This window comes from Diplotaxodon limnothrissa, linkage group LG5 (assembly GCF_057381915.1).
Source record: "Diplotaxodon limnothrissa isolate DT_005_m linkage group LG5, D_limnothrissa_male_GT1.1, whole genome shotgun sequence".
Taxonomy (NCBI): domain Eukaryota; kingdom Metazoa; phylum Chordata; class Actinopteri; order Cichliformes; family Cichlidae; genus Diplotaxodon; species Diplotaxodon limnothrissa.
In genome coordinates this window covers 25,555,814-25,561,447 of record NC_140600.1, presented here as the reverse complement: position 1 = coordinate 25,561,447, position 5,634 = coordinate 25,555,814, and positions in this window count along the sequence as shown.

Below are 5,634 nucleotides of genomic sequence, written 5' to 3'. Positions count from 1 at the left end.
TACCTTCTGTCTGGCAACTCTACATTCAATATCCTTTTTCCAGTATATCAACTATCCCACCTCTGCCCACGTCTGAACCCTCTCACCACTGCTAACTTTGTCTCCATATCACTCAACCTGAGCTGTCTCTCTGATGTACTAATTTCTAACCCTGTCCCTCCTGGTCAGTTCCAGTGAAAGTATTACCATCTTCAAGTCTGCCGCCTCCAGCTCCATGAGCTGCCTTTTCCAAATATAACACAAAATAATCTCTTTACCAGATTTTGTTCCTCTTTTGTTGCCTCTTGCCTGGTTGACAGTGAAAAGGAAAATAATCCAGTCCAGTGGTTCTGTCAGTGACTATGTTAAGGTCAGACTGCAAAAAGGACAGCCTTTAAAACATGAAAATATTTGCAGCATATTGTTGATGATAATGGTTCTTTCTCCAGTGAAGAGTTGTACTTCAGATTTGAAGAAGCACCTGCACCTGATCCAGGTGAAGCCCACTGAGAGGAGAATGATGAGGGAAACTAGCAAGCTCTTTGCTGGTCATGTGGTATCTACTTGACTTTTACATGGAATGAGTACATTTCAAGACATTCAGAGGTAGGTGAACACTAAACTACAAACCCTCTAAAACCAACAATTTTAAAGTTTCTGCTCTCAGAATGTGACTTTCTGATGGTTTTACTAAAAACAATCATAACCACTGATGGATATAGATACTTAAATACAGGCACTACAGTCAAAGGAATATATTTGGAAATATTGGCTTTCTTGCATTGAGATAGATAGAAAGACTGAAACCAATTTCATGTGTGTAAGGTAAAAGTAAACACAGTGAATTAAATATATCATATATTACAGCCAGCAGCCATTTAGCTTACCATAATGATTGGACCCAGGGGAAATAGCTAGTCTGGGCCTGACAAGAATAATAAAAGTAGTTACAGAGTAGAAAATGTGTCCACAAAACCACAGCTGAAGGGTTAAAAAAACACAGTCCAAGTAAAAATGTCTCCTGAAGCAATGTTAACAACAGTTTTTGGCTACACTGTGTCACATGCAAGAGCATCCTGCTTGCAGCTGCAATCAGACTCGTCTACACAGAGCTGCAGCTAGAAAGAGGACAGCACACTGTGTCTTGTTTGATGTGGGCAAAACCCGTCAATTTTACCTTTTCATTTTTACAAAGACTAAACAAATGTTTCTAATGTTTATTCATCAGCACAATGACATTGACATTATTGTTACTGCAGTAGGCAGGTAAGTTCTTCATTCTTTGCTAATAGTAGCCAAAGACTGGCAGTGAGACTGAGGTTTTATTTCATAGACGTATGTGGGCTGGCAATATAAATTATTTAAAAAGTCTGCTCAGTATATGAAAACTTTTTACATATAATGTTGATGCACTGTGTTGATGCACTGTGACGCTGTAAGTTTTCACGATATGTTCTCGAGAGTCCATTAAAGTGAAGCTCTTGCCAAAGACAAGAGAGGGCTCAGTGATAAAACATAAAAAGTCTTCTTTGTCAGTGTTTTAAAAAGAGGGGAAGATCTCAGAGGGAAGAAAGAGCTTATTTGAAGAATGAATGCAGGGTCGTGGGAAATGTCTGTCATCACTGAACAGATACTTCAGAACTTGAAACATGACATGTTACACTGAGCAGACGAGGCTAAAGAAATGTTCAAGGGCTCTGAGACTTGAGCATTGTTATTCTATGAAATGTTCCCTGTTACCGATGAAAAATGTTCCGACTTTAGTTTTTAAAAATGTGACTACATGTTTCTTGATTTATGGGATCCATATTTTCTTTTTAGCACAAGTGCATAGCTTTCATTTGCTTTGTTAGCAGTTTTCCTATAGACGTTATGTGTATATATGTGTATACACACACACACACACACACACACACATATATATATATATATATATATATATATATATATATATATATATATATATATCTTTCTCTCTCTCTCTCTCTTCCTATATATATATATATTAGGGGTGCAACGATACACAAAATTCACGGTTCGGTTTGGTACTTTTTCGATACAAAAAAATGTTCATGCTTTTTTCATTTGTCATTTATTAAAATTATAAATGTATATTTTAACTCAAAAGTACAGTTTTTAAATTTAATGTTGCTGAAACAACAAAGTAATAAAGATATATAACTGATCTAGAAATAACTCATCTTTGGAAAAGAGAGTTTATTACAGAGAAATGGCTCTTTCCAAAATAAAAGCTATACTATACGCTTCTTCTGGGCTATATTCTCAGCAGCATATTAAACATATCAGGTCCCCATAAGGAGAATCATGTGCTAACGGCTGTCTAAATGACTCTGGTAAAGTTTGTAGCATGCGTGCTTGTTGTTTTTGTCTACTTCCACTTGTCTTTGTCTTCCACTAGGATGATGTCGGCGTAAATGTGCAGTCATATTCGTTGTGTTCCCACAAGTGCTGTCACCGTTAATCTCATTAAAATGACATTAACGCCATAACGCGGCAAACCTCCGTTAACGAGTTACCGCGGATCGCCCTGTGCGTGGGGCTGGACGGCGTCAACACGTTAACAAGCTAACTGCGCTAACGCACTAGTTCCCACCAATGTAATTTTGCATTGCGTGGCACATCCGACATACTGTTTTACTTTTGTCCATGACGCGCTTACCTTCAGGGTCATACGTCACATGATACATATGCGTACCGAACCGAAAGCACTGTATCGAATGGTTCAATACCAATACGAGTATTGTTGCACCCCTACATATATATATATATATATATATATATATATATATATATATATATATATATATATATATATATATATATAACTACCCATTTTCCATATTAGAGTAGTCCACAACTAGCAGCTTATATCCAGCACCAGTTCTCAGTGCCAGTGCATGAAGAGTGTCTTTTTTGCACTCAGGCAAAAGCAAGACCAACTTTATCTCTGTGTGGGAAAAACACACACATGTGGTGCCAATTCAGCGAGTTCTGGCAAAAAAAAGAAAGAGGCTCATCAGGCCCAAAAGCTGAACGAAGCTCAAGCTCAGCTTTTGCCAAACTGCAGTATGACATTATCCACAAAGTATTTCAACTGTTTACCTCACAATTGTCACCATGTAAATTTGCTGATTAATACTCATTTATGTTGTATAAACACGGTGAAATAAAGTTAAATAATCTATGCTTTACAGATAAATCTCCTGAACAGAGATTTCTTATCAGACAAACCCATTTCCAATTAAACAAATTAAAGTCTTTTAATCTTTCCAAACATAAACAGTAGTTGCATCACTAACATTTAAAAACAGACTTTACACCACAATGCAATTAGTCTGTTATGGACTAAAATATCTAAATAGCTCACGAGGAATTTACAGTATTACATAAACATTAGAGTATTCTTTTAATAACCTGACATCAAATAACATATATACATATATTTATATAATGTCTGATAACACTGTGTTTTAACTAATGTATGTTTTCACTAATGTAACTAATATTTATACACATGAAACAATCATTGAGAAGCGAGTTTATAAATGTGAACATGAATGATTGCACCTTATCAGCTGTTTACACACTGATAATGAACACTCTGGCTTCAATTGTTAAAAAAATCACCGCAGTTATATTATATTGTGTTAGAAATATGTCATAATTGTTTGTAGGGGCTGGAATAAAGTGTTACATGAAAGAACAAACATAAATTAAGGCAAGATTATTCATTAAGACATTTTTTCAATGTATTATTAGATGTAGGGTCAGCAAAAGTGCTTCAACAAGCTCTTCTAAGATGAAAAAAATGTAATGCCTGTGGAAAACAGCTCTTGTTTCAGTGTGGCTTTTAAAATGTGGAAACAGTTTATGAAGTCTAAGAGACAAATCAGCGGCTGAACATCTGCCCTGATCAAAGATAGTGCCTGTAACAAATTTTTAGAAGCTAAAAAACACAGTCTAGATTTGTACAATCCCTTATGAATGACACTGGATGTAGAATTCAATCAGAGACAGGCTTTTTGCCTCTGAATAATTATCCCTTGTAATTTCTTTGCGGAGGCCTCGGCTCACTTACTGCTGTTCTGACTGACAGGCGCCCCTGCAGACGGTGAACTGGCAGAGCCAACACACACACACATTCATATACAGAGACAAGGGAGTAGAAACAAAGGGTATTTGGTAAAGAAAGCACTGTTCATTCTTCATAAGAAATCATTCAAAGCTGCGGTTTCCTTTAAAAACAGATTATTATTTGGGGCATTTTTAATTTTATGAGTCATTTTACACCCACCTTAGCCAACAACATGCATTTAAGTATGTAAAAGTTCCCAAAGCAACAGCTTAGATGGGTTTTTTCCCCCATTTTTTTGCAGGCATTGCGCTTGTTTTTTTAGTCTATGAGTTCCCATTCCATTTCACAAATGGGGGCTAAGACAGTTGTGGCACTGAATCAATGTTGGCCTAGTTTTAAGCCCGAACAGGCAGTATATAATTCCACATAATGTGATGTCAAAACACCGAGCCATAAAATTGTAGACCGCTGGTTTAGTAAGAATTTGTTGCCCATATAAATTGTGGGCCGCATATAAAAGCTTAGAGAAACACATAAAAAAGGCCAGGAATGACACAATGCGTGAGCCCAGTTCGCAAATTCCAAATTTCAGTTCAATTGTTAAAGTTCAGCCAAGTCAGTTTCTTTTCATCCTTCAGTTGAAAGATGAAAAGTGTGAAACAGCAATTTTTTTCTCTCTCTTACTGGCATGCAAAAAAGCAACAACACGAGCCGTGCATGTGTGTGCTTGTGTGTGTTTGTGTGTGTTTGTGTTTGTTGTCTGGACAATACTTTCACTCTGCGTCTTTGCATTGCATGCCTGGCACTCCAGTTATCTGTCTGCTTTGGCTGTGGCCCGGCTGTTGTTTCTCTCCAGGCTCATGCTTTGGAGATAAGGACAGCAGAGGAATTGAGATAGCGCAGAGGCCCAGACATACAACCCCCCCTAATCCCCAGAGAGCCAACACGGTGATAGCCTCATTCCAGCCCTGATTTTAGTGACGGTGACACTACATAATTACCCCGTAAGCACAGATAATCACAATCTGTATCAATGAGCAATTAGTGTAGACATGGGCTGAGGGCTCTCCTGGGGATCCCAAATCAGAAGCCTGCTGGGAGACTCAGGAGGACTGGTGCTTTTATTGTAGCGCTGAAGGACCTTTTGACAAATGCTGAGCCATAAATAAACAAGCCTGCTTCCTTTACAATCCCATTTCTGTCTTAGATTGATTGGTTTTATCTTTCAATACAGACATCTGGTATTGAAAAACAATAAACACGAGGTTGTCTGACCACATCTTTGATTGCACCATCACTCTGATTGTTATTTTAATAGCTTAAAGTGAAACTTAATTCAGCCTAATGTATTTATTTAGTGCAAATTAGCAACATAAGCCATATCAGGACACTTCACATAGTAGGGTCAGTAGAGAGAAAATCAACATTCGATCAGATCAGGCCAGCTCTATACTCCAAACAAAAGGGAATTTGTCCAGATTCTTTAAGGCCAATAAACTACTGCTGAATATTCTCTGCAAACAAATACGTCTCTTCTCACTGTGTCAAGACTTACTTGT